This window comes from Halichoeres trimaculatus, unplaced genomic scaffold (genome assembly GCF_033239565.1).
Source record: "Halichoeres trimaculatus isolate MK-OKI-2021-1 unplaced genomic scaffold, fHalTri1.1 fHalTri1_scaffold_10, whole genome shotgun sequence".
NCBI classification, from domain to species: Eukaryota; Metazoa; Chordata; class Actinopteri; order Labriformes; family Labridae; genus Halichoeres; species Halichoeres trimaculatus.
Window position 1 is genome coordinate 36,074,352 of NW_027437187.1, and position 23,411 is coordinate 36,097,762.

Consider the following 23,411-nt stretch of genomic DNA (forward strand, 5'->3'; position numbering starts at 1 on the left):
AATTTAAAAAATTAAAAAACTTAATACTTGAAAATTTGCAAAAACTTGCAAGTTTTATAAAAAAGGTTTTAAAAATTTGCAAAAAAATTTCAAAGGACTGTGAATTTTTTTTAAATAAAGTTTCAAAATTTCAAGAATTTGCAAAAATTTCAAACACAATTGAAACTATAGGATTTTGCAAAAATATCTGGAACTGTTATGATCTGGAAAAACTAGCCAAATTTTGTCTTTAAAAAAAAAATATTATCATTATCATCACTTTTTTTTTTTTTTTTTTTTCAAAAAAAGCAAGATTTTTTTTAAATGGAATTTCTGAAAAAGCAGGGGTGTAAAAATTTTTTTTTTAAATTTGAATTTCAAAGGACTGTGAAAATTAAAAAAAAGGTTCAAAATTTCAAGAATTTGCAAAAATTATATTATTATCATATTATTGAGAACATTTTCTAAAATCTTTAAGATTTTTTTTTTTTTGAAAAGCATGCCAAAACTGTTTGATATTTCAAAAAAATGTTGTTTTTTTATTGGAAAAACTCACAAAAAAATAACATTACTAACATTTAAAAAATGTGCCAACATTGCTTAAAATTTTGGAAATTTCAAAATTTAGCAAAAAATTTATTAATTTTTAATTTAAAAAAAAATTCCCTACATAAGAAAAAAAAATTCCATACATTTTGCAAATAAAATAAAATATAATAAAATGTATGAAAGAATACTTGAATTTGATAACATATATTGATACTCACCACATATCGAGCGTGTACATTAATCTGGCACGTTGTCAGTTAAATGAATCCATCCACACAGAATTAAAATCTGTATTTTCTTCCAGATTAGTCTTTTTGTAGATGTAGTTATCTTCCCAGGGCTGTAAAACTTGAGGTTAGCCACAGGTGCATGGAAAGTTGGTGGGCTGCAAAGGACTCAAAGGGCCACATGAGGCTCCAGAGCCACAGGTTGAAGACCCTTTTGTGTTTGAGTGTCACAGTCAAATCTGATGAATTCTAGCTCGCTGTTTCCCGGCTGTGACGGTGCTTCTGTTATGGCGGTGTCGTCTGATCCCATGTGGGATGGCACAGATGTTTGTCATGACACAGATTTAAAAATATCCTTCCTATTGTGTGGTTTATATTTAGACCGGAGTTGGGTTTGGTTGTCATGTGACTCCAAGTGTTTGTGAGGAGATCGTATGCAAACAAACCTCCAGCTTCAGAGAGGATATTTGACTCTTGAAGATTTCCTGATGCTCCTTCTGTCGCTGCGCAGAGTGGATCAACATCAGATGAAGCACGTTAATGAACAAAGACTTCGTTGGCTTGATTAAAACTTCACAGGCCCGAGGAGTCGCTGTGCGTCCACGCTGCAGCTCCGTGACCTCGGCGCTGCCTCCATCCTCTGTGTTACTCACATTTGTGTCCGTCCCTGGGGCTCTTCGTCTGAAGAGCACAGTATGTCGGGGTTATCCCTGCCCGGGAGGAATCTTCACGGCGACCTGATTTCTCACGGCTGCTCCCTCGTATTCCCCAGACCTCCTGCTCATATCCACCTGATCCTGTGTCGGAAAAACTTCTCTTAAAGGCGAGAAAGTGGAACAAAAGTGGGGTAGATTAATGTGCTGTGCAGGCGCAGAGCTGTCAGGTGCAGTTTTTTAATCTGCTGCTAAATCTGGCAGATAATTGCATCCATTATTGGAGATAATGCAGGATCCTGAGCGCTGATGGTGACTTGAGTTTCTATATCACTGCATGAAAAGAATCTCTCCTCGCCGAGTTAATATTAGCCATTGGTCCTCGAGTCACGTCCAGACCCATCCTTTCATGCTAGCATCTGGATTTAATTGGTGCTGCGCTGTAAAGCCACAGCTGCTCCGCCTGTTAGGACAATAAATTACCCCAATTAGGAGCTGAACAAAAGAGAGCGTCTGATAGCGCGGCCCGGCTGCCACGCCGCGAGATGGGAACGTGATGGAACGAGGCCGCTCGCTGACACGAAGCCGCGCCACAACACCTGCCCCATCATCTCTGTGATCAAAAACACAGTTCCAGTCCAGAGGAGATATAGAGCAGGAGGAGATTGCTTTGCATGGCCCGCGGCGCTCCATCGACGAGGGATGGAGGAGAGGAGGCGTCAGTGTGTGTTGGAAATCAATGAGCGCCATTGTGGACGGTGTGTAATTGCAGGGCGGATGATTAATTGTTGTTTGGATGATGAGTTGTGGATACATCCAGGTTTTTTGGCAGCCGCCTGCCGTATCGATGGCGCCGGTAATGAAGGCAATAATGAGGGACGGTTCAGGAGGATGTGGGATGGGAGGAACAATGGGAACATCTGCGCCCCTCCACTGTTCCCGGATAATTGAGACGATATTTCATTTTTCTCTTTGAGAGCAAAGCACACTATACCTTCCTCTCTCTGAAACATGAGACGCTCAGAGCTCAGCGGCCGCCGCAGCTCAGGTGGTCGACGTTAAGGTGAGCGCGCAGTGATCTGCACACCTTCCACGTCTCGGGCCCGTCCCTGTCATCCCTCTGTCTCACCGCTCGCTGTGAAGACGCCATTAAAGCCAGCCGGAGTTTGACAAGAAAAATGAAGTGTGCTGTTTCCTGTGGCCTCGAGTGTCTCCCTGAATAATGAGAGCACTGCCCAGACCCCCCCCCTCGGCCCCCCCTACCTCCCCTCCTGCAATCACTTTCACCCTTCCCCTTGAAGATGGAGTCTGCAGAGACGGCGAGGAGAGGGTCTTTAGGCGGCAAGACGTGTCAAAGGAAACCTGGAAACTGGGGGAAGAAAGAGGATTAGATCAATACTTGGAAAATCCTCATCCACTAGGGGCGCTGTGGAGACTATCCAGAGTCAGACTCCATTTCCCAGCAGCACTTAGAGAAATAAAGGTTTACTTGCATCTTCTCGCTCAGTTTAAGTTGCAAACTAGTCTCAAAACTAGAAGTGAGGATGTTCATCTGATGTACACTGCAACGGTCTGACCAGCAACACTCACAGTAGAGCAGGGGAAGAGGGGGAGGAGCATATGTAGAGAAAAGAAATTGAAACTTAACTATGGTCACAGATATAATACACTGGAGGAAACGTATTTAAACCTTCAAATAAACAAATACTTATTTATCAAAGTTATATGGAAGTAGTTTTCTCTGGAATATTAGATTTTTTTTTCTTCTTTATAGCGCAATTTTTGACTGATGGGACTTGTATTCCTGAGCGACTTATAGACTAGAACAAGGGTTTTTAACCTGTGGCTCTGGAGCCTCATGTGGCCCTTTGACTGCTTTTTGTAGTGGCTCCTTTTAGCTTTAAAAAATATTTTTGAAATAAAGCTTTTTTAAATTTTTCTTGCATAGGGTATTGATGATTGAAGACACCGAGACTAAATAAAATCCTGTGTTAACATTTTTTTGTACTAAATCTTCATTGCATCTGTCAACATAGCCTGCAAAATTAATTCAATTCCATTTTTTTAATTTTTTCATTTCAACTGTTTGACATTTTTGCAGAAAATGGAATTTTATTTTTTTAACTGTCACAAAAAAATTCAAATGCTTTTGAATTGTTTCAGACTTTTGCATTTCTCTTTATTTATTTATTTATTTATTTATTTATTTTAGTTTCCACAAAATATAATTTAACAAATTATTAAAATTTTGTAATTTTTTAAAATGTTTGTTTTAAATTTTTTTCTATTTCTTTTGAAATTTCAAAAAAAAAAAAAACTTTCTTTTTTAAAATTTAATAATTTTTTTTGAAAATTTTCTCTTTCTTTTTTTATTTTATTTTATTTTTTTGTTTTTTTTTGATTGAGTTTTTTTATTTTGTTTATTTTTACAATTTTTTTAAATCTCATTATCTGTGGTTTTTGTAAAAATGTGCAACTATTTTTGTTTTTGCAATTTTTTTGCATTATTTATTAATTAATTTATTAATATTTTGCATCATTAAAAATATATAAATAAAATAAAATAAAATAAAAAACATAGACATCAATCTTTCAATTGTACCAATTTAGACAACTTCTGTTTAGATCATAAATCAATAGATTTTACCATGCAGAGAAATTTTTTTGTTATCTTTTTTTTTATTATTGTGAAGATAAAGTTGATTTTGTGGCTCCTGAATGACTTTAATCCAGGTGAGCTGAGGAAAAATGGCTCCTTAGAAAGTAAAGGTTGCAGAAGCCTGATCTAGAAATTGCAGCCTTTGTTGTGTATAATTTTATTTTAAATCCTGGATTAAAAAACAGGAAAACATATAAAGTGAGTCTGTTTCAGAGTGAGGAAGTCTAAATTAATCGCCTGTTTCCACATCTCTTCTTCTTCCCATCAAACGCTGCCTCGCTGTAAGAAGAAAGAGGAGCTGCAGTGTTGTTTCCTCCGCCCTGCCTTATTTCTCCCAATTACCCATGTGTGCGCAAACAATCTGACATGACTGACCTCCTCCAGACGAGCTGTGGTCATGACTGGGAGGCTCTCCCGCCTTATTATGACAGGAGTGTTATGGTAATGGAGGGAAAGTCTGCGGCGTGGTGATAGCACCGCGGGAACGGATAGCCTATTATCCACCGCTGTGTCTGAGGCTAGTGATGGCGAGGGAGAGGGCAGCCTATCTGTTCTGGTGATGGCGTGTTTTAAACCTGTGATACCTTTTACATGTGCATCAGTGGAGATGAGAGCGTCCTGTGGGTCACGGCGCCAGAGAAACGCCGGAGAGGTCCATGTGGAGTGTGGCACTTTGGCTTTATGCTCATAAATTGGATGAAAAAGTGTTGTTTCTCTATCTCTGAGGTGCTAAAGGTGTGTGTGAATATTCAGAGGGAAAGACGCTAAAGTGTGTGTGTGAGTGTGTGTGTGTGAGAGACAAACACAGAGCCTTAGTTAGCTGTCTGCTCGGCGCTTCACCGCCCCTCTGATGTATGTTTATGGCCCATCATCTCGAGCCAATTACCCTGCCTCAGTGTGGGAGCGCAGAGCCTTCCCCTCATCACAGGCAGCGTCAGTGTGAGCGCGCTCAGAGAGGAGGCGACACTTCCTGGACGTCCCCGGCTGAACAGTAAGCTACTGAGGAGAGAGGATGAGGATTGTTTGTGTCACTGACTTCCTGTTTGTTTGTTTGTTGTCGGAGCACTCCTTCCTGCGCCGTAGCCTTGAGCTAGCTTTAGCTTTCTTTGAGAAACTCTCAGAAACTTTGCAGAGGTTGTTTCTGACGTGATTCGATTGGTTTTGCTTAACTTGTGTGTTCAAATGTTTTCGTTTTTCCAATGAGTTAGAAGTCTGATCTAAAGCTGAAACGATTCCTCGAATTGTTCGAGGTACTCGATTACAAAAAATGCTCGAGTAATTTTCTCCGCCTCGAGGAATCGTTTAATTTTAAAAAAGATCAAAGAGTGGTATTTCAAATAGAGCTGAGGCCATATTAAGAGAGTTTTCAGACTCCTCAAGCTACCTCTTATACAAAATAGAAACAAATCTAGCTTCTTTTCTGGAGTTTGGAGACTAACGGGTCATTCTACCAAACGGGCGCCATTTGGGTCCGCAACATTTGATGAGATGAACAAGGCACAAAAAATGTGTCAAAGTGTGTTAACACATTTTGGAGCTACCAAAGCAAGTGCTCTTATTGACATGCTGTATCAGAAAATTCTATTTCTTAAAGAGAAAAATTTTCATTTGAAAAATAACAAAAATGTATTTTATCCGATTACTCGATTAATCGATGGGATTTTCAGTAGAATACTCCAACACTAAAATATTCGATAGCTGCAGCCCTAGTCTGATCTTCTCATCCTGACTATCTTTCCTCATTTCAGGGACATTAAAAATGTAATGGGGAGGATCTGCTTTAACTGGACTGCCTCGCCCCCTTGTGGCCTGGAGTCTCAGCACACTGTCGTAAATTACTTTCAGCAAGTCGTGTGTTTGTTTTGGAGTGAAACGCAGATGGGATTGAAACAAATGTTCTTTGTTCAAGACAACTTTTAACTGGAAACATCGCGCCGAGGTCAGGTATTTATCAGTACTGTCAATCATCGTTAAACGTGACGTAAAGCTAATTTTTAACTAATGAAAATGAAACTTTTCAGAAAAAAGAGGACTTGGATACAAGGCAGCCAAATGATATCTTCAAATCACGAGAGCAATCAGACGTGAGAAACATTTCTACCAGGTGTATTAATTTTTTAAAGTTTGACCACAGCCCATCTGGAATGACTGGGGAGATGGATTTTTTGACTTATACTGCAGCCAGCCACCAGGGGGAGCAGTTTTTGTGGAGACCTCACTTTGAGCCGAGCAAGCGGATACCCATTTTTTACAGTCTATGGGTGCTACGGTTTGAAACGTGACATCAAGCAAATGTAGTAGCTGGTTATATGTAGTGCTATCGGCAGCCCAGCGCTCTGATGTATCCGTGGACTAACGTGACAAGTGCACTTCAAAAAACTGGAATCTTATGAAGTGTTTTCTTAACAAGTGACAAGAAATCTGACAATAGAACAAGAGAAACGTATTAAGACATTATTCTAGGTTTTTTAAACTTGCCACAGCGGTTCAGACCTCATTTTAGTCTTTAAATAACTTGAAACAAAACATTTTTCTGGACTGATCAGTTAAATGTGGCTCATATGGAGTATAATAAAGCAATTTTTACTGAAAATAAGACAAAAATACTTGATAAGATTTTGTTTTTTTTTGTGGTGTAGTTCCACAAGGTGACCTGGAAAGGGAATAACTGTCGTGGGGGGAAGTCTCTTGTCTCTGTGCAGAGCTGTCAGTCGGTTGTGTGGTTTGCGTTGCCTAGCGTCCAGTTGTGTTTTAAAAGTCCGTGTTTGAAGTCTGCGTCAGGCGAAGGAATCGTGCGATGGATGTTTATTTGCAGTCGGAGCATTACAAGGAGTGCCAGAGATGAGTTGACCAGTGGATGTTTCTTGCCAGACGGCGTGTTTCTAGGAGTGCTGGCCTGGGCAGAGATAACTGACCGACTGACTCAGATCCAGATTGACTGAGTGACACATGGTTTACACAACAACGTTTCATCAGAAATCACCAAAGCGCTGTGAAAAAAATCTGTTCACACGGAAAAAACTGGGTTGTTTCTGTTTCAGAAAAATCCCACTCTGGAGGCCGTTTTCACATGTTTGCGTTTTAGGTCGGCTGAAACGCGACAAAACTTTTGCAAAACTAGTTTGTCTGGTTCACCACAGATGGTGCTATCTCAGTTTTATTTCTCTGTTTGGTCTTATTTACAGGGTCTGTGGTCAATCCTGGAGCGGATTTTTGAATTGTTTTTCTGTGTATCTGACTGAACTGGTTTGGGTTGTGTTTGTGGGGGAGTTGAAAGACTGGAACTGGACTAAGTTCTGAAGCCCTTTGCACATGGAATGCATATTTTTCGCATTACTATTCCAACATGCCTGTCAAATACTTTGCTGTTTATTTTGTTAACCTTCTGTTTTTCAATGCAAGCTTCTACACCAGCAACATTCTTTTAAAAATGCAGCATTTATTTTTTTTAGTCTAAGGTCAATTTTTTCGAAAATTTCGCTTGTGACGAGTACAAATCTGACCAATCTAAATGTTCGTTTTTGACACCTCACATTCCAAAACATTCAACATGGCTGACTGCTTGATTGTGTTCAAGTCTCAGCAACCCCAGTTCTTTACGCCAAAAGACATAAAAACTAGGGATGGGTACCTTTCACATTTGAAATGATATGGTACCGATGCCTGGTACCTGGTACTTAACGATACCAATTTTGGGTACTTTTTTGTGTTTATGTGGTAAAAAATATCATTCACTCATTTTCTGAACCGCTTATCCTGTTCAGGGTCGCGGGTGGCTGGAGCCTATCCCAGCTGTCACTGGGTGAGAGGCGGGGTACACCCTGGACTGGTCGCCAGCCAATCACAGGGCTGACACAGAGACAAACAACCATTCACGCACACACTCACACCTAGGGACAATTTAGAGTGATCAATTAACCTGATGAGTATGTTTTTGGACTGTGTGAGGAAGCCAGAGTACCCGGAGAGAGCTGGGAACATGCTGGGATTCTAAACGGCGACCTTCTTGCTGTGAGGCTGCAGAGCTAAGTGTTGCGCCACCGTGCAGCCTGTAAAAATATCAATTTGTCTAACAATAGGAATATTAAAAAAAAATTAATTTAACAATATATAACCTTGTAATGTTGTGTTCCTGTCCAGTATAGAAAATCACCAACTCTTCCACTTCCTCACAGTCAAAAGGATGCATTTAGGTACCTAAACATGGTACCTTTTGGTTTTACCTGAATCGGTACCTGTTACTTTTGACAGAATTCGGTCAGTGCCTTTAAAAGTACCTGATTCACTACCCATCCATAATAAAGATTGAATTTGACGCCTCCAAGTTTTTTGCAATTTTCTGCCATTTATTCATGTAGCTGTTGGTGTGCAAAGGCCGAGGATGGGATTGTTGTATTCATGTGTTATTTTTATTATTTGTCAGACATGATTCTGACTGGAACACCGTTTTCTTTTACCCTGTCAAACCCACAACAAGTGTTATTAAGTTTGAGCTCCTTTTTAAATTTATTTCTTAGATTTTTTGCATAATCTTCAAATTTTGTTCCTTTTCTTGTTTAATCCACTCCTCCATCTCGTGTTTGAGCATTAACCAGTTTGGATCCTGCACGGTGTGAATTCTGCACATCCTCATGATGTAAATGAAGCGTGACCGCACGCTGCAGAGCCGTGCATTAAGCATGTTGTGTCTCTTTGTTCCAGATTCCTCTGAAGCAGACGTGTTCATGCATCCTGACCTGCAGACCCTCAAACACATCTGACTCCTACCAGGTATTTCCTCCTCCTCCTCTTCCTCTTTCTGACTTCCTTTCTGTTTCTGCATCACACAAACTGTGTGTGTGTGTGTGTGTGTGTCGTGGTGGATTTACACTTCTGCGTCTGGTTCCCAGCCGCTGCCTCAGATTGCTTTTTCATAAAACGTCCCCCCGCAGAGGAGTGACATGAGAAGAAGGTAAACTGAATCAAAGTCGCAGCGGAACAGCCGTGAAGACTAATTTGCTTTCAGCGGGGAGTTCTTTTTAACCCCGCTGACACCGCTGAGGAGCGTGACTTTATCTCAGGCAATCCTTAAACTTCACATTCGGATGATTCCTCTGTGAAACGGAGAAAGCAGCGCGAAGACTCCAAGACAAGGGTTTATGTTTTGAATGTTTTTTCTCCTCCCTGGCTTGATATTCACACTCTGTGACAGATTGAAACTGCAAAGCTGTGTTTGTGTTGGCGAGATGAGGCAACGCTGCTGCCCGGAGGGTTTATCAGGGAGAGGAAATATTGACCGCCAACAGTTGCACTTTGCTGGCGTTATTGCTTTTCACACTTGTGTGAAACAGACAGCAGTTGCCAAGCACAACAATTGTAAACGCGCAGCCGTATTGACAGGCGTGTTGCTCTTCTGTGCAGGGCAGCGTATCCGGCTTATGCTGTTGACTCTGCGGCTTATTTCACCAAAGAGCTTCTTTTTTTTTCCGCAGACAAATATAAAAGTGCTGCAACACAAGGAGAAATACTTACTCTTTGGGTCGGACGCCAAACCTACAGGGACCTCTAAATATCCTTTTAAATTAAGACCACAAAACACACTGACCGACGACACCTCTGTGTGTGTACGTGTGTGTGTGTTTCCTTCACTGTGCTCGAGCCTTTTCTCAGCCAGCCTCGCTGATTATTGGTTTGCACACAGGTGAAGTCGATTCATCACCTCAGTATTATGTGCAGCTCTGAGCTATTGGCTGTCACTGCAGCTCCGTATAGACTTTTGTTATTGTGCTTATAAACTTTCCAACAACACTTTTCAATCACAGTTTTTTCTGTAGGAGCAGGAGTTAAAAGAAAAAACAGCGTTCATGGTTTGGATTAGCAGACCAGATGAGTTTCTGATGGTTTGAAGACGTTAACGAAGCTCATCCAAACTTGACTCAACCCAGAAGTTCGTTTCTGCTGTAAAGATCAGCTTTTTGAATGTGTGTGTATGTGGTTTCTGGTGTTTCTGCAGACAGCCTCTAGTGGACGCTCCAGGAACTGTTTTTTTTGTTTTTGAAGTTCTTTTTTGGGGCTTTTCAGGACAGTAGATTGAGCAAAAAAACAAGGCGAGACTGGAGAGTGAAATGTGCGTTCTGAATCTGTGGTTTTTATCACTTCTAAAGACTGGAGGTTGTCGCTTGGTGTGTACTGACTTACTTTTTCTGTGATGGAAGCCAGGGTTGGGACAAGTTGCGCTGCAAAACCTGATATCTTATCAAGTGTTTTTGTCTTATTTTCAGTAAAATATCTTTTTTACTAGATACGAGCCACATTCAACTGACAAGTTCAAGAATTTGCCTTATTTCAAAATATTGGGGGACAAAAATTACTTTTAGTGAGGTAACATAAATGTGCCATTCAAGTTTTTTGAAATGAGAAATGTCTCAACACAAAAAAAAAAAAAAACAGGATATTCCCGATTCTCTTTAGACATTTTACAAGATCTTCAAATTCTTTAAAAGTTTGAGCTCTTAACAACATCTTTATGAGCTCTTCATAGAACAGAGATCTTTACAAAAGCTTTACAACAGCTTAACAAAATCTTTCAAGTTTTTTTTCTACAAGTTCTTTACAAGATTGCTATCTTTACAACATCTTTAAAACATCTTTACATCTTTCATGTTGTTTTACAAGTTCTTTACAAGATTGATATCTTTACATCTTTGCAACATCTTTACAACATCTTTCTAGTTGTTTTTACAAGTTCTTTACAAGATTGATATCTAAACAACATCTTTACAACGACTTTACACATCTTTCAAGTTTTTTACAAGTTCTTTACAAGATTGATATTTTAACAACATCTGTACAACATCTTTACAACATCTTTACAACATCTTTACAACATCTTGACAACATCTTTACAACATCTTTACAACATCTTTCGAGTTTTTTTACAAGCTCCTTACAAGATTGATGTCTTTACAATATATTTACAACATCTTTCAAGTTTTTTACAAGGTCTTTACAAGATTGATATCTAAACAACATCTTTACAACATCTTTACAACATCTTTCAAGTTTTTTTACAAGCTCCTTTCAAGATTGATATCTAAACAACATCTTTACAACATCTTTACAACATCTTTCAAGTTTTTTTACAAGCTCTTTGCAAGATTGATATCTTTACAACATCTTAACAACATCTTTCAAGTTATTTTACAAGTTCTTTACATGATTGATATCTTTGCAACATCTTAACAACATCTTTCAAGTTTTTTACAAGTTATTTACATGATTGATATCTTTGCAACATCTTTACAACACTTCACAACATCTTTCAAGTTTTTTAATAAGTTCTTTACAAGATTGATATCTTTACAACAACTTTACAACATCTTTACAACATCTTTCAAGTTGTTTTTACAAGTTCTTTACAAGAATGATATCTTTACAACATCTTTTATCTTTCAAGTTGTTTTTCAAGTTCTATACAAGATTGATATCTTTACAATATCTTTCAAGTTTTTTTACAAGTTCTTTACAAGATTGATATATTTGCAACAACTTTACATCTTTACAACATCTTAAGAACATCTCTCAAGTTTTTTTACAAGTTCTTTTCAAGTTTAAGATCTTTACAACATCTTCAGAATTCTTCACAGGACAGAGATCATCACAACATCTTTACAACATCTTCACAATAACTCAACAACATCTTTACAAGTTCTTAACAAGATTGAGATCTTCACAAGATCTTCATAAGATTGAGCTTTTCGCAAGTGGTTTATGAGTTCTTTAAGCAATCTCATGAGTTGCTTACAAGATTGAGGTCTTCACAAGTTCAAGAATTTGCCTTATTTCAAAATATTGGGGGACAAAAATTACTTTTAGTGAGGTAACATAAATGTGCCATTCAAGTTTTTTGAAATGAGAAATGTCTCAACACAAAAAAAAAAAAAACAGGATATTCCCGATTCTCTTTAGACATTTTACAAGATCTTCAAATTCTTTAAAAGTTTGAGCTCTTAACAACATCTTTATGAGCTCTTCATAGAACAGAGATCTTTACAAAAGCTTTACAACAGCTTAACAAAATCTTTCAAGTTTTTTTTCTACAAGTTCTTTACAAGATTGCTATCTTTACAACATCTTTAAAACATCTTTACATCTTTCATGTTGTTTTACAAGTTCTTTACAAGATTGATATCTTTACATCTTTGCAACATCTTTACAACATCTTTCTAGTTGTTTTTACAAGTTCTTTACAAGATTGATATTTTAACAACATCTGTACAACATCTTTACAACATCTTTACAACATCTTTACAACATCTTGACAACATCTTTACAACATCTTTACAACATCTTTCGAGTTTTTTTACAAGCTCCTTACAAGATTGATGTCTTTACAATATATTTACAACATCTTTAAAGTTTTTTACAAGGTCTTTACAAGATTGATATCTAAACAACATCTTTACAACATCTTTACAACATCTTTCAAGTTTTTTTACAAGCTCCTTTCAAGATTGATATCTAAACAACATCTTTACAACATCTTTACAACATCTTTCAAGTTTTTTACAAGCTCTTTGCAAGATTGATATCTTTACAACATCTTTACAACATATTTCAAGTTTTTTTACAAGTTCTTTACATGATTGATATCTTTGCAACATCTTAACAACATCTTTCAAGTTATTTTACAAGTTCTTTACATGATTGATATCTTTGCAACATCTTAACAACATCTTTCAAGTTTTTTACAAGTTATTTACATGATTGATATCTTTGCAACATCTTTACAACACTTCACAACATCTTTCAAGTTTTTTAATAAGTTCTTTACAAGATTGATATCTTTACAACAACTTTACAACATCTTTCAAGTTGTTTTTACAAGTTCTTTACAAGAATGATATCTTTACAACATCTTTTATCTTTCAAGTTGTTTTTCAAGTTCTATACAAGATTGATATCTTTACAATATCTTTCAAGTTTTTTTACAAGTTCTTTACAAGATTGATATATTTGCAACAACTTTACATCTTTACAACATCTTAAGAACATCTCTCAAGTTTTTTTACAAGTTCTTTTCAAGTTTAAGATCTTTACAACATCTTCAGAATTCTTCACAGGACAGAGATCATCACAACATCTTTACAACATCTTCACAATAACTCAACAACATCTTTACAAGTTCTTTACAAGATTGAGATCTTCACAAGATCTTCATAAGATTGAGCTTTTCGCAAGTGGTTTATGAGTTCTTTAAGCAATCTCATGAGTTGCTTACAAGATTGAGGTCTTCACAAGAGCTTTACTATCTTTGCGTGATAAATATAAGATTTAAATCTTTACAAAGTGACCCTGTAGTCCCACTCCTTGATGAGCTCTCAGAGGGATGGCCAATCAGAGGGAAGGGGGTTTGCAGAGTGGGGAGCCTTAAAGAGACATCAGCTAAAACTATTTTTTTTAGACAGAGGCTGAAATAAAGTTTTTTTAAAACACCAGAGAGGGAAGAACAAAGATTTGTTTGAGCCGTGGATCATGTGAAGACACTACGGGAACACCAGAGGGACAGAATACAGACTGTGAAAGCACCATACCCGCATTTTAAACCTAATCTGTTCATGTAAATGTCATTAGTGGAGCTCCACATGCTGAGGAACTGTCTGAATCAGATTATTTGTTGCAGGATGTTTCAAAGTGCTGTTCTCAGCTTAAATATTGTGATTATCTCCTCTCAGCTCTCCTCTCATCAGGAGCAGGAGGTGACAGACCTGATTCTGCAGGAACTGGGCGTGCTGTGTTGCTGCTCTGTCTCATGAGGTGAACTCAGTGTTTCTCCTCCTGTAGACCTTCATTTGAGCTGCTTTGAGGCTGTAGACTGTGAAACGCGGTCTCTACTTAGTGCACTCTGGCCTCATAAAGTCCAAACTGCAGAAGGAACTCTGCTTCCCGCTCCGGCGTGAGCGCTGTCGCTGTTTTTGTTTTTCTAACCTTTAACATTTTTAAGTGCTGCACTCCAGTAAATGAGACGTTTGACATTCTGAAACAGCGGGGACTTGAAACAGCTTAAATCAGGGATCGAGGTGATCCTCCAGTTCCGCGTCTGCTTCAATGCCGTGCCAATGTGGGCGTGCATTAAAGATTCATGCAAACAGCTGTTTCTTCTACAGGACAGCATGGCTCAGAGCAGGGCTGTGTGCTTGGATTTCAAATCAGGGACGGCTGGAGAGAAAAGCAAACTTCATCGTGCAGAGTTAGTAAATTAGCACATGCCTGTCAAAAAAAGATCTTAATAGAGAAAATCTGAGACCGACGCTGAGTGGGAGGGAGGAGACTCATGTGGTTCGACCCTCATCAGAGACTGTTGGACAATCTACATCCAGCTTCTTACTTTATATCTATGTTAAGATGTGAACGTGTGATCTTTAAGAAACGTCCGACGCACACGCCAGATAAGGTGAGGATGGTCAGGATGGTAAATAACGCAGGACACCACTCACAGTTTATAAAACCGACAGTGCTGGAGTTCAGGAACCTGGTAGAATTCAACACAACATGAATTATGTATAAAGTAAGAGATGAATTATTTCCAGATAACATGCAAAAAATTATCCTCAGCAGGGGGAAGGGGATTTAATTTGGAGACAGCTTGGCCATCCTTGCCCCTCGTGGTTGGCAGCTTGTAAGCTGGATGTCAATAGTTGTATCACAGGGGTCCTCAAACTTTTTCCCGTCTGGGCCAAACAACTTTTCCCTTCTCTGACGAGGGGCCAGGGTCAGTTAGTAAAAAAAGTGTGATGATCGCAGAGGTGTCCAAACGTAAATATTTATTGTTTCACAGAAAGCCACACATAACCAAATATTAGTAACCCTTTCTGGGATCTTGACAGGAAAAAAAATCAGAATATAAATAATAACACTGTTAATGACATATATAACACTATTTATGAAATAAATAATAATTAAATGACCCTTTTCAGGTTTTTTATTGAAAAAAAGACCATGAAATATTAACTTTCCTGTAGACTCCACTGTTTGCAGCTCTCTCTCATTAACTTCACTGTGAAAACCAGAAAGCAAGCAGGCTAAGAAACCTGATACAACAGCTACCAGCACAATACATTTCACTAACAGTATGTATTTTTTTTAAGGGAGGGGTTTCAGATAGGGCACGAACTGCAGAAAGGTAGAGTAAAAAGATATAATTTATGCACGTGTAAGTCTCGATCATGGGGCCAGGCTAAAAAAAAAAAAAACATAATGCGCCTCTGGTATTGTTCAGGGGGCCGGGCAAAATGTGGAGGCGGGCCACATCCGGCCCCCGGGCCGTAGTTTGGGGACCACTGCTGTATCAGTTACATGATAGCGTGATGCCATAGCAGTGTGACACAGTGTTCCCCGCTAATAAATCCAACGAAGAAGAAAAATGCAACACAGTAAACAAAGAGCAATGATTGAAGACATCCAGCGAGAAGTGACCATGCTTTCCACCAATCAATGGACTGCAGTGTTTCAAGCTTTACACAGGCAGAAAAAAAAAAAAACTAAAATCTTATCAAGTGTTTTTGTCTTATTTTCAGTAGAAAATGAATTTTCAGACTTAATACAAGCCACATTCACCTGGCAGGTCCAGAAAAAAAGTTTTTTTTTTAGTTATTTAAAGACAAAAATGAGGTCAGAATTGCTGTATAATGTAAAAAAAAAAATGTGCTAATGGAAAAAAAGAAAAGTCACTTGTATTAAGACTTTCTTTTGAGCTGATTTCTTTTGTTCTGTTGGCAGATTTTTTTTTACTTATTACAAGCAGTTCAGACCTCATTTTTGTCTTTGAATAACTTGAAACAAGACATTTTTCTCGACTGAGAAGTTGAATGAGGCTCATATCAAGTGTAATAAGACAGTTTATACTTAAAATAAGACAAAAACACTCATAAGGAGTTCAGTTTTTTTTTTGCAGTGCACCTCCAAAAAAAATTGCGTTTACAAGGAAACGCAGAGGGCCTGAAAACGCTGTAGTAAACATGCCAGGCCTGTAGGTGGCGCTTTAACCATCTTGTCCAGAAGCAGCTTTTGGTAGATCTCCTCTGAAGTAGAGTTGTTGATCATTTGGTGTGTTGGTGAATGCTAAGAGCAGAAGTGGAGCAACAGATGCTCATTTTGTTAAAGACAGTCACAGATTCAGCAGATTGAGCAGCACAAGCTCAACACTGTAGATCGCGTCGATCGTAGCAACGTTACTTTTGGACGCGCTCGAGTGAAGTGGAATGTGATATCAGCGTTTCCACTGAAAATACAGGCTTACTGTTTACACCGCAACAGTGTCGGCATCGTTTCAGAAAATCTCCACTCTGTAGGCTGTTTTCAGAAGTTTGTGTTTTAGGTTGGCTGAAACGTCGTCTCTGTGTCAACGCGAGGCTGAAACGCAACACAACTTTCGGTTTCATCCTAAAACCGTTGTCATGTAAACGGCCCCTGGGTCTGGCACCCCTTTGGAAAGGTCCTAAAAAGTTGGACGGCAGGTCTTGGTTATGTGGGGATCTATCCCGGGATTAGTCAGTGGAAATCCCATAAAATGCTTGCCTTGCAGAGACGAACTCAACTGAACTGAACTGCTTGGTGGGGTTATAGGTACTTTTATAGGCACTGACCAAATTCCATCCGTAGTATCAAGTACTAATATATGTAAAATCAAACTGTACCATCTTTTGGTACCTAAACGCATCTTTGTGACTGTGAAGGAGAGGAAGAGTAGACAATTTTCCTACTGGACATAAATGGAGCACTGCAAGTATATATATAGAGAAAAAGACATGTTAAACTGAACATTTATTAGATTTAATCATTAAGCAACTATTATATATTACCACATAAACACGCACAAAAGAACTGAAAGTTAGTAGTGTTGAGTACCAGGCATCTGTACCATATCCAGTGTTTTCCCAAGGTTTATTTTTTGGGGGGGGGCATGAGTGCGAGTGTTGCATCTTCACAGAGCAGAGAAAGTGTTGGAAAATGGTCCTTATGGTGGTTTTCCAGCTCTCTGTCCACTATACGGAAACATGTGTTTGTGTATCTGTGAACCCAACAATCTACAAATGACATCCCATCATGAAAACTAGATAAATAACATAAGTCTATTAAGTCTGTTAGATTATAAAAAAACAAGGTATAGACCTGATTTATGAGAGAGGGAACTCTAAATCACTTCTGCTGGTGCTGTATGAAAAATAAAATTAAGTTGACTTCCAGATAATGCGTAATGGTAGGAGAAACACTGATATCATTTCCCATCCCTATAACCAGCACATTCTCCTCAGCTCATGGGGAACATTGGGTCAAGCACCAGTTAGCGCCATGATGCTACAGGCTGCTAACAAGTAAAATCTCATGTGTAAACAAGTCGACCATGGTTTTGCACAGGAGCACAGGAATGAGACACAAAAAGTAAGCACAGGCTCCAAACCCAAAGAGAAGAAAGGTGTGTGTTCATGCGAGCTGACACTGGATGATAAACCTTTATGAATACAGATTGTGTCTGAAGTTCCCGGCAGCAGCTGCAGCCTCTGAATGCACCGCCTGAGTTATGTCCCGATCCGTCTTCCTCTTATTCCCCGGTGCACTCTGACTCCTGAGTTTACGCTCACATTTCTTCTGTCTCATGTTTCCAGATATCCTCTTCTCTCCGTGCAGGGACTGAGGTCTCGTTATGAAACAAACTGAATTCAATCCGAGCTCCATGGAGATGGATGTGCGCTCCAGTGTGTGTGTGTTGTTTTGTTCACCGTGCCCAAAGCGTGCAGCAAATAATGTGTAAGGGTGCAGCATCGCAGCGCTCTGAGGCAGGCCGTGACCTCCTCTCAGCTCTTTACAGTGACCATTTGAATGGTAATGTGACAGGCTGATTGCCAATTTGCAGCCCTCACAAAGGCGCCGCCCCGCCGAGTCAAAGGACGGCTCTGTAATGACACACACAAACAATACAGCTCCGCTCGTCTCCTCTTACACACTCCATCACAGCTTCTGAGGAGAGAAACGCCTCAAAGAGTGTCTCTACCTTTCAAACAAAGTTACACCTAGCTTGGATAATCTGCCAGCCGTGCATCAAACGGAAATGGCGAGCTATTCCTGGAGGTACCGAGCAGATGATCCCCTTTAGAAATAACAGCTGGTTGTGTTTTTCTAATGGTGAGGCTCCATCACTGCGCGTCACTCCCTGTTCATCTGCAGCTGCTGTGTGATTGCTCTCTTTCTGCTGCACTGTAAAGGGAAATGTTCCAGCAGCACTCACCGCACGGAGAAACACATTAAAACACAAACACGGAGGCTGCTGCGTCCAATTTCTGCATGTCTGCTTTCCACCTTAGAGACGAGTTGACCAATTAAAACACAGGTCTTTAATTTAGCAATAAAGACCAAAAAAAATTGTATAAATTGTATAAATAGTAAAAATCTAGTGAATAATTATCCAAACAAAAATTGTTTTTGTGTTTATAAAATTGTTTCTAATGTATTGGTTTTTTGTTTTTGACAAATTTTCAAATATTTGAGAAAATAAAAATTGGTCATGACATGCATTCGAAAATTTGCTAAACATATTAAATTTCAATGAGTTGCAACATTTTTAAAAATTTGGAAATTTCAGAAATTTGCAAACTTTTTCCAAAAATGAAATTTAAAAAAGTGTGCAGAAATTAAAAAAATATATATATAAAAAATAAAATAAATGTGAAAAATTTCCCAGAAATCAAAAAATTTAAATGTCAAAAAATGTGCCAAAATGTTTTTAATTTGCAAAAAAATATAAAAAATAAAAAATAAGTAAAAACTAGATTAAACTTTTTTTTTCGTGATTTTCAACAAAATTAAAAAAGAATTAAGAAATTTGCAATTTTTCCTAATAATTTGCAAAAAAAATTCCAAGACTCTCAAGAAACATAACATGTGAGTTATTTATTCTTCAAATGTTGACCTCCAAGTGCATCGTCAGCAGTCAAATCTCTGCAAATTCTCACATTTTCTATTAAAGTAAACAAGAGAACAAGGGGAATCATCAGGTTTTCCAGGCGCCTGCAGCTAATCCTTGGAAACCACACCTGCATCCAAAACTTAATTTCTTAACCTCTTGGATTTAAAAACAGGCCGTCCGATGTGTTTCCTCCTGCCTGGGAGCTTCTCCTGGACTAACAGAGAGTTATGAAACACTGTCTGCACCGTCTGACACATCCAGCCAAGTGTCTGGTTTTTGGTGTGAGTCACTCCGGACCACAGAGTTCTCTTTAGACGCTCATATGAGCTGTTCACACAAAGAGGAATCAATCACTGACAAAGAACAGACCAACGTTCACGCAGCCCTGAAGAGCAGAGTGAATCACAGTCTCATCTCTACGCTGCAATATCTGAAATCCAATCGAGTGTTTGTGTTTTATTTTGGGAAAAAAATTGTCTTATTAGACTTAATGTGAGCCACATTCACCTGAAAGATGAAGAAAATGTCTGATCTTAAGATATTTATTTTATTTTATTTATTTTGTTTTATTTATTTTATTTTATTTATTTTATTTATTTTATTTATTTTATTTATTTTATTTTATTTTATTATTTTATTTTATTCTATTTTATTTTATTCTATTTTATTTTATTTTGTTTTATTTATTTTATTTATTTTATTTTATTTCATTTTATTTATTTTATTTTATTATTTTAATTTGTTTTATTTTATTTTATTTTATTCTATTTTGTTTTATTTATTTTATTTATTTTATTTATTTTATTTACTTTATTTTATTTTATTTATTTTATTTATTATTTTAATTTGTTCTATTTTATTTTATTTTATTCTATTTTATTTTATTTTATTTTATTATTTTATTATTCTACTTCATTTTATATAACCAGGTTGGTCCCATTGAGATTTAGACCTTTCGTATTCAAGAGAGGCCTGGCCGAGACTGGCAGCAGCAAAAACACAAAGTTACAGACAGGAAACACAACAATAGACAAAGCACAGTCAACAAAACTCAAGATAATGGATTAAAATCACATTCTAGGAAACAACTGTCAGAACAAATGAGCTAAGACACTGACACATTACAGAACCAGCCCTCATCGCTTTCATTTTAGATTTAAAGATATTGAAGGACCAGCTCCTTCAGCTTCAGGTCGTTCTGCAGCTGCAGAGCACTCAAAGGCCTTTTACCAATTTCTGTCCGAGCGTTTGGGACAGAGAGCACAATGAGGTCCTGAGAACACAGAAAGTACCGTCCAGGACTTTTCTGCGTGATAAAAGCACATAAACAGTGGGAAGCAGACCAAGAACTGCCTGATGGATGAAAGTGTACCAAAGTGTGAGTTGTTCCCTTTGGGTCGCCAAAGCGGGTCATCAGATCCTGAGAGACCAACTCACAATAATGAGTCAGAGTTTTACAGTTTAAAAGAAGAATTAAATGTTTTTATGAAGTGACATTTAATCTTTAGTTATGATGATGCTCCAGTCAGCAATCACAGTATTTGCACCATCATATCAAGCCAAAGTTATTCATCAGAAATATGAGGGTACTTTTCAACTGTTACTGTTAATATCCAAAATAGAAATGGATTTTTGTTTGTTTGTTTTTTGTTTTATTTTGTTTTGTTTTTTATTTAAAAAATGAAAATTAGATAACACAAAATAAATTTGACTGTTTTTTTTCCTAGTTTTCCAATCCTACTACATTTTCTAGCATACATTCCCTCGTTGCTTTGCATCCAAAAAGTAGTGTTAAAAAGAAAGACCTGCTCTCCAAAACAAATGCATACCATAGTAAGAGTCACATCTTTACCACAGTAAGTGACAGCTTGGATCCGTCAGACCTTTTTTTTGTCTTTTGATCCACTGTTTTTAACAAGTTTTATTCCTGTTTGTGCTATACCGGTCATTACTTTACTTGGCTGGTTTTACCCTTTTTTTTTTTTTTTTTTACAGATTTTTAAGCTTTTAATTTTTGTGCTTTGAGATTTCTGTGAAATGTAAAGTGTGTTATAAATAACCTTTTATTATAATTATTATTATTATTATTATTATTATTATTATTATTATTATTATTATTATTATTATTATTATTATTATAATTATTGTATTTATTTATTTATTTTTATTATTTATTTATTTATTTTTTTTGTCCTCATGGGAAATGGAATATTGACCCCAGAAAAACACTCCCAATTCTGGCCACAGGGAAAGTCGCTAGATTTTTTTATTTTTTTTATTTATTTATTTTTTTTAATTATCTTAAGAGTCCCTAAAGGGGCCTGAAAAGTTACTAAATATAGCCACAAAGTCAACCTACCACTGTTATCTACTCAACTAAGACAAATCAAACAGCTTCCAAAGAGGTAACTTTGTTTTATTATTGTGTGTGTGCTCTTCTGTTGTGTCTGCAGCCAGCCCCAAGTGGATACTCGAGGAACTGCAGTTTTTAGGCGTCATACTTTTAGCCTGGAGGCTGCTGTTGAGTTGCAAAATTTTGGAAAAGATTTCAGAAGTTGTGCATGTGTAAAGACAGTCTTTAATAGAGTTTGTTGAGAATTTTTGGGCAGTTTTCCTTGTTGCGTTGTTGCTCATTGAAAGTAGCTGAAAAGTAGGCGCTAAACGGGGAGGACTAAAGTACAAAACCTCACCATTTTCTCTGATTGTTTGAGGGAATATGGTGATTTTTCTTCCAAAACTTGAAGGTGCACATCTAAAAAGTGCAAAGCCTTCTCTTGGATTGTTGATCTGGCTCTATCTTTGGCTCACGCCCACACGGTTTCTCTCTGTGAGCTTCAAACCCACTCAGGTTTCTGTGCTTCTCTCCTTTTGGTGAGAGCAGAGTTTTGGTGCCGACCCTGGAGATGTCGATTCCCACCGATGCTGGTGGACTTACAGCAGCACTTCGCCCCGGTGTCAGGCAGGAAGAGAGGAGAAGCGGAGCGAAAGAGAGAAGACGATGAGCTTAATGTAGATCTGTCATCAGCTGGCGGCAGATCAAAAGAGCAGCATTGGCAGGCGGAGCACAGAATCCACCGGAGCCTCCTCTCCATGCCAAGCTCCAGCTTCTCTGAGGTAGACGAGCACAGAGGGGCCCGGCTCCAGGCGAGGAGTGTGTGTGTGTGTGTGTGTATCTGCTTTCTCTCTGTGTGAATCTGTGTGTGTGTTTTCAGGGGGGCGGAGAGGTGTGGGCACATGCACAAATGTCTCAAGGCAAGGATCTGGCACTTTGAAAATGTCACCAGAATCCTCGAAACAAAGAGAGACAGAAGAGAAGGGAGAAAGTGTGATGAACAGACGCGTATGCTCTGGGAGGTGTGGGATTTGGAGGCTGTGGATGCAGAATGCTTCTCTCAGAGACTCGGGGAGACGGCTCAGAGACTCTCCTTCATGTTACACCTCTGCAGGATCACTCCACAAGGAGTCCCACCCTCCACCCTGAGCGCCTCTCACAGTTTTTCTCAACAATTTCTTTCTGTTTTGTTTAGAAGCGCGCGTGATTGTCGAGCATGAACACGTGTCCCCTGAGAGTGAATCATTTCAAACTGGCAGCAGCAGCTTGTTTTGAATCTACATTTTTACTATTGTCTCTTATTACTTGGCTGGATGCTGGGCACGCAGTCCAACGCATGATTCTGCACCAAGGATTTCTGGAGGCATTTCCAATCTTTACTGGAACGAGTCGAGCTTCCGTAAATAACCATCCCTTACCTCTCTTTACTGAGACACAAACAGGAACGTCCAATAAAAAGTGAGAAAGCTGAAATGCATAAGCAGGAAAACCTGCAGGCCTCAGAGTTCTTCCAGACTGATGCTGAAACTTTTTGAAAACATTATAAGACGTCTGAAAACTCTGATTTCAGCTTCATTTTGGCTTCTGTCTCTTTAAGACTCCCTGTTCCATAACCCCCTTTCCTCTGATTGGTCAGAGGTTTAAAAATCTGCACATGCTCAGTCCGAACATCCAGGATTGACACTTTATATCCAGGATCTGCAGGATTTTTTTGTTATTTGTCAGTAAACACAACATTCAAACTAGGCTCCTCCCCCTTGGCTCAGTGCCAGCAGCAGCACACACCCTCACCTTCCAACCATGGCTACGTGAACACACTCACTAGCCCAGCAACCAACTGTAGCATCGAGTTTCTACAAGGAAGAGACTTGAGAGCTGTGCACCTGACTTAGCATGTTAGCACAAGCTAATCATGGGTATTTGGCGCATACCTGGTTAGCAGAAAGCTAACTCCTGTCACTCTACGTCTAGCCAAGCTTCACCCTCGTTTTGGAAAATTGATTGAGTTTTTCTTCTTCTGTGCTACATCCACTATTTTTCTACATCCCAAAACATCAACATCCAGGCTGAG

General features: G+C 38.4%; 1 protein-coding gene across 1 annotated transcript in view; it reads left to right on the forward strand.

Annotated features, from left to right (window-relative positions):
* Nucleotides 1-23,411, forward strand: part of mgat4c (mgat4 family member C) — a 221,285-nt gene that overhangs the window by 110,294 nt on the left and 87,580 nt on the right. The window contains exon 5 of the mRNA XM_074676815.1: nt 8,769-8,837. The gene's annotated coding sequence lies outside the window, so the exon portion shown is untranslated. The remainder of the gene's footprint in view (nt 1-8,768; nt 8,838-23,411) is intronic.